At 40.3% G+C, this 12034-nt stretch overlaps 2 long non-coding RNA genes across 2 annotated transcripts; both read left to right on the top strand.

Annotated features, from left to right (window-relative positions):
* The first annotated feature begins 37 nt into the window (after positions 1 to 37).
* Positions 38 to 4226, top strand: LOC121812810. Its single transcript, XR_006053344.1, has 3 exons — positions 38 to 306; positions 1085 to 1169; positions 2400 to 4226. It is a non-coding gene; the product is annotated as an uncharacterized LOC121812810 (long non-coding RNA).
* A 6286-nt stretch (positions 4227 to 10512) lies between these two features.
* LOC121812808 lies at positions 10513 to 11787 on the top strand. The gene is made up of 3 exons (XR_006053342.1): positions 10513 to 11301; positions 11428 to 11691; positions 11771 to 11787. It is a non-coding gene; the product is annotated as an uncharacterized LOC121812808 (long non-coding RNA).
* Positions 11788 to 12034: the final 247 nt, after the last annotated feature.

Raw genomic sequence — 12034 nt, 5'->3', positions numbered from 1 at the left:
GTCATGGAGAGTCTCCATCCAGCTGGATCACTGTCACAGGTGACACACTCACCTGTCTGTGTTTCTGCAGCTTTCAACATTCAGAATAAACTAATGATTACATGTTGTATGTTTTAGGGAAACCTACAAAAACCTCTCCATCTACTCCCACACCTATATATACATCCACCTCTATCCCTACATCAGCCTCTGCCCCTGGTACTTCTCTTATTCCTGTGTTTATCTCTTTTGGATCAGTCTGTGTTGTGGTTCTACTGGTGTTACTGGTTCTACTGGTGAGAAGAGATGTTGACCTGAAACCTGAAGGTGGGTTGTTGTCAGTTTGTATTACCTGCACTGCAGTGAGATGGCAGCCAGTTGTTTTGAATTAAAAAAAAAAAAGCTCATTTGAATAGTTTGATTCAAATGTGGCTCGTCTGTATTTTAACTGGCCCAGAGAACAGGTGTCGAAGCTGTAACTGCTCAGATGTGTTTGATTTTGGTTTTGGTGACACACAAGTTGTCAAGAAATTGTAATGTTAAAGGTATGGAGAGAAAAATATCATCATGGTGTTTTTCTTTCATTCTCTCAGACTGGGTCTTAATGTGATGATTTGTCTATATATTTGTAAATATATTTTTATTACCTCCTGCACGTAAAACCACAGCAGCAACTTCCTGTTGCTGAAAGTTAAATGCAGAGTGACACTTGCAACACAGGAAAAAATGTACCATACATTAACTGGAAACACTGTATCTGGGATCTTAGGTGGTTTCCAGTCTCAGAGAGAGTTTTGTTGTTCTGGTTAGACTGCTTACTGCCGCGTGTGCTACTTGGCTAATAACAGTTTTCATGTTGGGACAACATATTTACTTCATGATGAAGTGTGTCTGATTGTATTGAAAGAAGATGGCAGCTTTGTGGACACCAGGTTCTTTTTTCACACAAAAGCTGGCGGTTTCTTTTATTCAGAGGTGTTAAAATGAGAAAAAAGCAAAAACCTGCTGCTCTCTGTAAAAAACGTGTGATTTTTTTTTAGACAAATAATAAAGAAAATGTGCAGATTTCATACCTGCTGTAATCTAAATGTGTTTTATTTTGCAGAGATTTATACAACTGTGGTTTACTCAGCAGTGAGAGCTGAAGACGTCAGTATTGGAGACAAAACCATCAGAAAGAGGAGTCCAAGGTACAACTGCTCTCTAACAGAGACAACCCAACCGCACAACCTGTTTCCACACATCATGCTAAGCTAAGCTAACCACATCATTGCTCAGTCTTCACAGACTTGTGAGCTCTCCGTGACAAATGATTTCCTGTTAAGTTGTCTAGTTCATTTAAAGAAACATGAGCAGCAAGATGTGAGCTTCATTAAATTCACCCCTGTTGGTCTTGAAACAAAGCTGAACAACAACTATGATATTACGTTTTAAGTTTTAATACATTTTTATACAACAAATATCATCACAATAATAATAATAATAATCTCTGTGAAAGCTCAGAAGCCAAAAGCCAAAAGCTCAGAAAGCAGAGTGCTCCAAACACTCTACCACAGTCTATTTTTAGTTGTTGTTGTGTGTGAATGATGTCACAGAGGCAGGGTATCAATATGTCCATCTCAACCAGTAAAGCCCCACCCACATGCTGTTTAATCAACCAATCAGAAGAGAGTTTTGATTAAAGGGGACAGGAGGGAACACAGTTGGCATCAGACAGAGGCTGCACAAAGGCCCCATGTAAAGAAGGATTATACTGAACTGTGAATCATACAAAGCTACTGTAGTAGAAAAGAAAAACATGCAGCTGGAAATTGGCAGAAAATGTCCACCTCAAATGTAGAAATACAGCATCTGTTATGTAATATCAGATTAAAGATACCCAAACTTACAGTGATGTTCAAAATTTATTGGATATCATTTTTATAGTTTTGCATCGGTGCACCAACACAGCAGGTTTAAAATCAATTAATCAAGATGTGATTGAAGTGCAAACTTTCAACTTTACTATTGCATTCATTGTTTAGGAATCAGTACGAGTGAGGTAGGCCATCAACAGTCTGGAAACAACCTGCACAAGAGCCAAAAGCCTCCATAAATTATATAAATCACTCTCTTGGCCTTTTCTGGGGGAAATGTACTAACGGAGTAGAGAAGGTCGTACAACAAGGTCTCTGAGTTGATAAAAATAAGGTGAATTGCTGTGAATATCTTATATCAGAAGGTCAACCCCAACCAACATCTGAATTGGACTACAATGTTATTCATATGGAAGCTCTGTGATTTGTATCTGAGCTGGTTCCCAGTAAAGTCTGAACTGGGACTGTGTGTGATGCAGAGAGGTGGAGACTGGAGGTCTTGATTGAACTACAAAGCTTGTAATCATGTTTCCTGTTGTTTGAACTGTGTGTGTTTGTGTTCAGAATTTAAACCAGAGCCAGACGTCGTCTACTCTTCACTGAAGTAGTCCACCAGTCCAACCACTGACGTCCAGCTGCTGGTCTTTAACTGGTCTCCCCAGCACTTCAGACCAGAGGACATCGACAGATTTTTAAATGTCTTAAGTCTTTTTTTTTCTCACTGAGAAAACCCATAGACCCATAGGACTCGAAAATTGCATCATGGATTTTTTAAAGTGTCCTTTAATAAGGAATCACAGCTTCATGGTTCTATAAAAATGTTTCATGTCTTAAAAATTATGCTTTTTATGTGTTTTTTTATGTGCCTCTTTTGTAGAAGTGAAATGAGTTAAACAACTCAAAAAAAATTAAATACAACACATTTTAACTGGAATTTAAAAAATGCATTTTGCAGCAAATCTGCAGTAGGAAAATAAAAATTTGATTTGTATTTCTATTTTTAATTTCTTAGCACTTATTCCCATGGCAAACGCCTTGCTTCTGAGGGTTTGTTCTCACTTGTTTTAAACATTGATGCTTCCTGATATATCTGGTTTTGTTATGATTTAATTATGATTATATCACTGTGGAATTTCAGCATATTCAAACAAAGCTGCTGAAGTTGATTCACATACACTGATATCAAAGTATCACATACCAACAGCAGACAGTCAAACAAAGCAGAAGTAATTTGGGGGGCTTCAGGGTGAGGGGTGAACTGTATGTTCACTTCATTCAAACATGGAGATTTGAATCTCTCTGTTTTAAATCTCCACTGCTTTTTCCAGCCTTAACATTTTTACCAACATCATGTTTGTCTTTATTGCCAAGAGCGATTTAGCTTTGATGAAAGGGTGCAGTGCTAATTTATTAGCTAGTGTCAGATAGCTTGGTTATCAAGCTGCTTCCATAGACTGTAAGGAGTCAACAGAAAGGCACTGATAGCTGCTAAATAGAGCTTTGTAACATAAAAACAAGATCCTAGAATTAAACTTACCAGAACTGGTAATGTTTGTTTATGCAATAAGCCACATAGTATTGGTTACACATTTGCATTAAAAATACCCCCAAAGCACAAACATGGATGAACAATTGGCTGAGGTGAAGCCTAACAGACAGTTGGCAATTACAGCAGCCTGTGTCCATCGACCTCTCAAAGAGGCCACGCCCCTATTAATGCAAACTTTCAGGCTCATTAACATTTGAACAGCTGCGTTATAAAGGCATTCAACTCATGCAAGACCAAATATATTTTTAATAGCAGGTTGTATAAATTTTTATTTCTGCTGTAAAGTTGAACATGTTCACATGAGTGTCTATGGAGAGTGACTGACTTTACAAATCTCAAGTGGACATTAGAGGAACTGCAGCATTTGGTGCTCTTGGTTTGTTCAGTGTTGTAGTGGGAGGAGTCAGAGACACTGAGTTGGACGGAATTAAGATTTAATGTTAAATTAGGTTAACATTAAATTAGATTAAGATTAATTATGTCATAGAAGCAAAAGTAGCTGAATTTAAGAAACTGGAAGCCTGTGATGTGTAAAATAAACCCAGTTTGGATTATGAGTAAATGATTTTACATTTAACCGCATGATGGTATCAGTCAAATGAATATCAGTCTGTCTGTAGATTTTCACACCATGTTAAGTTCTGTGTTTGCTGAACTGTGTGTTTGTCGTCTGTGGTTAACACTAACGAGTCTGCCACTGTTTCTGAGGAAGAAACAATAAGAGCTTCATCTGCAGGTGTTTCAACACAGAGGTGTGAATGTTAAATAGAGGAAGAAACACGTGAGTTATTTGTAAGAGCATTTCTGTAAACTCACACAGGTCAGAGACTGTTATCATATTTACTAAACATGAAAATATATTTTATTATTGGTGTAAATTAAGCACATTTCCTGCTGTATTATTCACAGTTTTCCTTTTAACATTTAGTCTTTCATATTTATGACACCAGCATCTTACAGTATCTAAATTCTGAGCCTACCTCTGATAAAGTTCATATTTTAATAGTGACGGCCTGTTAGTCTGATTGGCTAACATGTGAGCTGACTTTAATATCCTGTTAGTGCAAATAACCAACATTCAGCTTTTGTGAGGAACTGAATGCAGATCATTCAGTTCCTCCTTTATCAGGTGTGTTTATCTCACATTTGACTCCATGTTAAACTATTTTAAATTTCTAAAATAACCTGAGCAGTAACTGAAAACACTCTGAGTGTTTTATATAAAGATTTGTGAGTGGCAGCAGTTTCATGTCTGTTCTCAGCTGTTCTGTCTGCAGTGACGTCCTCTGTGTGTGTTTTACTGTGCAGACACTGATCCAGCTGCAGTTTACTCAGCAGTGAGAACTGAAGACGTCACTTATGGAAAAATCATCACAGACAAGAACAAATGATCACAGATAAGAAGTAAAGCTGCTCTTCTTCACTTCTGCATAAAAACGTCCTGATGATGTTCATGTGGTTTTTATCCATCTGTGTTCGAGTGTGTTTCAGAGGTCGCACAACTTCAGCTCACACATAAGTTCTAAAAAAGATGAGTTAGTTGTTAATATGAGTTATATAAAGAAGAAGAAGGCTGAACAAAACAAAGTGTTCTCAGCTTCCTGAACTGTCCAATAACGCAGTGAAACATTTTAAAACCTTTTACTTCTTTTAACTTCTGCAAACTGAGTTCAGTGAAACGACAGCAGAAGCTTCCTGTTGTTGGCTGCAGTCAGACTGAATCTGAGGACACTGACGAGAACGTGTCGGCTTTCTTCCTTGTGGTTAGTGTGTCGGTCTGCACTGAAAGAAGATGGCGTCACAGCTGGGAGGCCAAACCAGGAGAACGGACTCACAGACACAGATGGAGCCACTGATAAACATGATAACAAAATATACAACTTGAGACTCAAACCATGAACTGTGAATTATGATGCAAACGTGAGCTATGAAATAAACAGGAAATACTATGAAGCAGTTTTCACTTGAACACTGTGACTTTGGGGCAAAGGGGTAGTTAGACTGAGGGGTTGGACCAGGATGCTCAGAGTTACAGTAATGAGAGGAGACGAGGTTCAAAAGGTGTTTGGATGCAGTTCAGGTGAGTGAAACCGAGGTCGTGAAATGTCTTACTTATTGCAGGTGGATTGATGGCGTGGAGAGGGTAGGTGAACCAGGTGAGCAGAGATAAATCTAGAGGAATCAAGTAGTCGAGTTAGGTGAGTGAAGTGAGCATAAGGAGTGACCAAGAAGCTGCCAAGAAGACCAGCATCCTACTGAAGGTGAGTGTTGAAGGTGAGTCATGTTTCAGCGAGTTGACCAGGTGGATTACTATAAACAGAGAGCACAAGATGAGCAAAGTTTCACGAGCGCTGTGGCGGCCCACACTAACAGAGGTTAGAGGAAGATCTGGCAAAGAACCATCGCTGGTCTTAAGTGCCAACAGCTTGATTGCCAACAGGTGTGGACTGCACGCTGGATTGCGGTGACTCCGCCCAGAGGTGGAACCACTGGCTCTTTGGAAAAATATCTGCACTCACCCACCGATGCATCATTATAAATACTGTTTAAACACAGCTGTAACATGCAGTTAGTGTATAAAAATGTGTGAACAAGACATCTTCTTCATCTGAATACAAGATATTTAAGGATAAAACCCAGATGAGAAGTTTCCACACAGCTAAAGCTGCTTCTGTCAGACTGAGGATGGACTGAGGAGCTGCACCAATATCAGATTAAATTATTGTGAACTATGAATTCTGCAAAGCTGCTCTGGACAGTGAGGCTGCAGACTCTGCTGGTGGTTCCTGTGTTTAAGTCTCACAGCTCGGCCTGTTGAGGGGGAGACAAGAGAGACACAAGCTGATGGTCTCTGTGGGTTAAAGGTTTGGGTTTGGTTTATTTCATCCATGTCTCACAGCTAACGTTTGTGGAGTGTGGAAGTGCTGTGATGTGTCACTGAGTCTGACCTGAAACTTTGCTCCACTGAAGTTCCAATTAAGTTTTTCATTAGGTGGTATTTCCTGGCACCGGGTACTTCTGTAGTACCTACTTTGTTGGGGCTCTAAGCAATCTGAAAATGTGACATGAGCAGACTATTTTCCACCAAGTGGATGTCAGTGGCATCTCATGAGTCATGAGATGAGTTCTGGCCGTTTGGCAGAGATTTAAAGTTATTTGCACCCTTGTAGGTGGGAAACATTGCGTTCTTGTGAGAAACGTGTAGTGGACTCCACCGCCACTGACCAATATTTATTAGGGTGTGACGCGAACTTGTGGACAGGTAAGGAAAACAATACAGTTGGAGGGATATTCCTGCTGCGTTTTACTGTCCAGCGTAAGTCATCTCCTGCTTTCATTTACAGAGTACCGAGTTGCTGCTTTGCCAAGTGGATTTCTGGCTGCGGGCAAAGGACCCGACACATCAGTGTGTTTTGATTTGTTTTAACCTGGTGTAAATCGATGGACTGTGACTGCTGCGGCTGTCGATTGTGTTTGCTTCTTGTTTTACTTTTCTGTATCAGTAGACACAGCAGATATTGATTGTCTTATATATATATATATATATATATATATATATATATATCGTTGCAGACAGTGAAGACGCTGCGTGGAATACAAATCCTTTTTTCTTTGGTCTTGCCGCTTTTTGCATGCACCGCCTGAGTGAAGACACCACTGAAGATTTGCCTGTGTTTTGCCCAGCTGGGGTTCAGTGTGAGTGGCCGTCCCTTTTTAACGTGTGTGATATGTTGATTTGTTTTTAACAGGTTCCCCACAGCGCTTATCCTGTCTCATGGGCAATCATACAATTTGATCGTTTTTATCATACTTAATAAAGTAAAGCTTTTTAATTGTTTTTAAGTGCTGCTGTTACACATTTACTTTTATTTTGTATTAAAATTAAACCCATTTTAACTGACTGTGTGCCTACGGCTCTGTCCTATACCTACCACGGGTCACATAAATGCAATCCATCATTATTATTATTATTATTGTTGTTGTTGTTGTTGTTGTTGTTGTTGTTGTTATTATTATCTCCTTCACAAAAATTAACACTGTCATTTTTGAAACCAAGGCAGCGAGGGAACAGCTACAGAAATAGCAACAGTATGATACCCCAGGTATACCATTTGACTGGCGGAAGATCTAGAAAATTTTACATGGGGAGGCAAAGTATGTGAAGATCCTTTATATGTAAATGCAGCAAGGTGATTTTTAACGAGCTTTTAAGTAGAAAATTTTCACTCACACCCTGTTAGATTTGTATTGTTGATTGTCATTTATGCTTAGAAATATCTACTCATATATGCTTAGAGTGTATAATCAATGTCATGTTGGTAGAGGTTTGATCCTTGGTAGTCTGCAAAGACATTGTGTGCATTCCAGAGTGCTCCGGCATTCACACCCACATCCTGGGAGCATGGGACAGGCCGTACCTTCTCCTATTGTTTTGTGGTAGGATAAACGTAGTTATGTCAGTTTTAGTCTAAGTGCCTTTTGTTTAGATGAACTGCTGGACTTCCAGACCAGCAGGTTTACGGAAGTCGTTTATGGGGTCACACACTGACCCCACACACACACACACACACACACACACAGCACAGGAAGGTACTCTTTGTGTGTATGTAGACGTCATATGTTAATGAACCTATGCATATTCATGTAACCTCAATAAAAGAGCAGTGTTACGGGGGAGCGGACAAGAGTCTGATGGAGGTCAAGTTGGTGGAACGACACTTGACTCCAGGCAGGCCTCCCTCATGCATGAGTAACACAAAGAACTTTGCCTACTTCTGTTTTGCTTTTGCTGTGTAGTAAAGTGTCTTGAACGTTCCAGCGAATAAGTTTATGCTACAAACCTATCACACCCTGCAGCACTTCCTGCCATTGACTGTGCACCTTTGTTGCAGCACGTGGTCAATTCTGATGGTAAACAAGTCCAGGAGAGTCATGCTGTGTTGAGGTCATCTGAGTGAATGTGTGTGTGGGGTTAATAATGATATTACAGGTAATCAAATGTTTTGCCATACCTGCACTGTTTCAGTTGTCATTTATTCATTTTTGTGTGTTATTTTATTCTGCAGCGGGGCACAGAGATCCAGCTGCAGTCAAATCAGCACTGAGAACAGAAGACGACAGTTATGAACAAATAGTCATCAGACAAAAGTGGACCAGAGGGACAGCTGCACTTTATTCTCAATGCTGGACAGAACCAACCAGCTGCTGGTCTCTAACTGCTTCCCCAGCACCTCAGACCAGAGGAGGGACACAGTAAGACCAGAAACATCAGAGCTGTGAAGTATTGACTAGAGATGGACCGATCCGATATTACGTATCGGTATCGGTCCGATACTGACCTAAATTACTGGATCGGATATCGGAGAAAAATAAAAAATGTAATCCGATCCATTAAATATCACGAAAGCACCTCACAAAACTTGCAACACGCCGTAACTCACCTCAGAACGTTAGCACGTCGGAGCAGTATGCATCACGTGATAGAGCGGCTGTGGCATGCGGGACCTGTCGGTGGTCTGGATAGCATTTGGAGCTTCGCTAGCAACCCGGCATTTCATCTCCGACAAAGTTATCCCCGAGAGAAGTAAAGCAAGTGTGTAAGTCCATCTCTGAATGTTTGTAAAGCATTCCTGCGTTAAGCTTAACAAGCGACTGCCTCTTCTTGCTGCTACTTCAATCATGAAACTGCTTAATGATCAGCTGATCGGCTTTTCTGTCGCGAGTCCGTCTCTCTTGTTTGTTTTTGGCCCACTTTGCACCAGAAAGAGGAAACCAGCGGCTGAACAACAGCAGCACGTTTAAGCTTGATAAGCTGTTGTTAGAATTTATTTAATATTACTTTCTACTCGAGGATCTTTTTCTACGTAGCTGACGCTGGTAACTGTGCAGGGGCGGATCTAGCAAAGTTTAGCCAGGGGGGCCGATAGGGCATTAACAGGGAAAAGGGGGCACAAAGACATACTTTTCTTTCTTATTCTCATTTAAAATGTCTAGCTTTTAATAAATAATTATCTGACACCCAAAGTTTTAATTTGATGTAAAATGAATAGAAGTCAATTACTGTATATAGTGACTATTAAGTCTAATATATATACCCTAGTAAGCTATAGTACTTTTTCCTTTGGGAAGGTACCATCTGTGCAGTCTGCAATTTTGTTGAAGAAAGATGTTGAATCTATTTAATATTTCTTGAAAAATAATTGATTTCTGTGCATTTTTTTTCACACTGCATCAAATTAAGGTTGATTACGTCGATTAAGCATCATGAGGTGGAGCGTGAGGGGTGGTTCCCTATTTTTTATTTATTTATTTTTGTTGTTGCTGGGAGTTGGAACCCTATTAGTTAGGTTGCTTAATATTTATGCTAAGTACTCTTTAAAATACCAGAATAGGGAGGATGGTGTAGGTTTAAGTTTATTAGATTGATCAGTATTGCTGAACTATGAAATATTTTTTTTGCATACAGGTATAACAGAATAGCTTTAGTGTAGTTGTTGTTTTAAACTTGAGTATGAACTTATACAAAATGCAGCAAGATATTTAAAAAAACAGTTTTGTTGATTAAAAAACACTATATCGGATTCATATCGGTATCGGCAGATATCCAAATTTATGATATCGGTATCGGACATAAAAAAGTGGTATCGTGCCATCTCTAGTATAGACCAAAGCAATTCCCGCACATCCACCGAAGGGGTTTAAATCTGAAGATGACACAGCGGGAGAAGCTGGAGATGACTCATGTAGCTGACATGATGGTGTTGGACTACCAGCAGAAGCAAATAGAACCCAAGGTCAAATATATTAAAACTAAGTATAAAATAACACAAGGGCCATGACGACAAAGTATTAAAGACGGATGATCTGCTTGTATCCATGTTAGTGTTTAAAGTCCAACATCTCCCTCTAGTGGCCACATATAAACATGTGTGAGGATGGTGTTAATGTAAAATGTGAATCATAGTGTTCCAGTCAGTCATCAGTGTGTCTCTGCACAGCTGTAATTAAAATGTGTTCAGAGGGCCTCAGTGTCTGAATGGTTCCAGTTCAGCTCCATAACAGCAGCGTCCCTGGTTTGATTCCTGTGTTTCAGCTCATATCTGCCTCTCTCACTGAGGGGACGTCCACACACACACTGACACCCACTGTCCTTGAACCAATAGAAAGCTGGTGCTCAGAGGAAGAGGGCGGGCTTTACTTGGTGTCAGTGAGAGAAATGAAAAAAAGCTCAAATGAGTGAGAAGGACGATGAAGGAAACATCTGTGCTGTGTCTGCTCTGTAAGTAGAATCTCTGTGTTTGTTTGAATTCTTGTACTTTGACTGTCTGCTCTCCTGATAACTGATGATGGAGGAGAAGACATGAAAAACAAATCAGGCTGAATTCAAGTTCAAACACCACGAGGACCAACTGCAGGTCTGAAGTTTCACAGAGTTACTGATGAATTTATGAGTGAAAAGCTGAAATAAAATGTTGGTGTTTGTGTGAACAGAGCAGAGGACAGACCTTAGTTCAGTACTAGTTGTTTGTCTGTATTCAGTGTAACTATAATGTAACTTGAAGGACTTCCTTGTTCTACAGTAACTACAGAAGCAGCTCATGAAGCATGAAATGATGTGATCAGTTTTATTTAATAATTCTGATCATCGAGAAGTTGAAAAGTGAAATCCTGGAGTCTCTGGTTTAGTACGAGCAGCTTTTTGCTGACCTGGTTTAGATCCACGTTTCCTCTGACAGGAAGATCAAACTGGGCTGTAGGCGACACAACATGAAGAGTTTGATGTTTCTGTCTTAGAGGGAAACATCAAATAATACAAAGTTGTTCTGAGTGATCATCTTTGTGTGTTTATGTCAAATCAACCTGAGTGTCATTTCTCTTTAGTTCTGATCTCACTGCTGAGCTGCACAACAAACCAAGGTCAGTAACCTTCTTCTGTCACAGTTTAAACCTGATAAACTCTGACAGGTTTTACACATTTGGATTAAAACTTTCAGTAAAGATCTCAAAGACGTGATCATCAATTTCTCATTGTAACCCTCACAGCTCGTCTGACTGTGAGTCCCAGCAGCTCTCAGTTCTTTCAAGGAGACTTTGTGTCTCTGAGCTGTGAGGAGGACGACAGCTCTGCTGGATGGACTCTGAGGAGAAACACAAGCAGACGACAGAGGAGTCAGTGTGGAGATGGGTGGGGAGAAGGTGCTGGTTCTTCCTGTGACATCACTTTGATGGCACCTCATGACTGTGGAGTTTACTGGTGTGAGTCCAGAGAGGGTCCCATCAGTAACATGGTTAACCTGACAGTCACTGGTAAGCTGAGTGTGTGGAGTTAGTGTTGATGAAGCTGTGTGTAAATGGATGAAATGCTGTAGTTTGTCTCTGTGTTGAGGTGGATCAGTGATCCTGCAGAGTCCTGTCCTCCCTGTGATGGAGGGAGATGACGTCACTCTGCTCTGTAAAACAAAGACCACTCCCTCCAACCTCCCAGCTGCTTTCTATAAAGATGGCTCCCTCATCAGGAAGCAGCCTACAGGTCACATGACCATCCAGCATGTTTCCAGGTCTGATGAAGGCCTCTACAAGTGTGACATCAGCGGTCATGGAGAGTCTCCATCCAGCTGGATCACTGTCACAGGTGACACACTCACTCTTT

Source organism: Haplochromis burtoni, unplaced genomic scaffold, assembly GCF_018398535.1.
Source record: "Haplochromis burtoni strain Fernald_Lab_line unplaced genomic scaffold, NCSU_Asbu1 Contig_846, whole genome shotgun sequence".
NCBI lineage: Eukaryota > Metazoa > Chordata > Actinopteri > Cichliformes > Cichlidae > Haplochromis > Haplochromis burtoni.
Note: the sequence above shows the minus strand (reverse complement) of the source record. Positions and strands in the feature narration are given on the sequence as shown.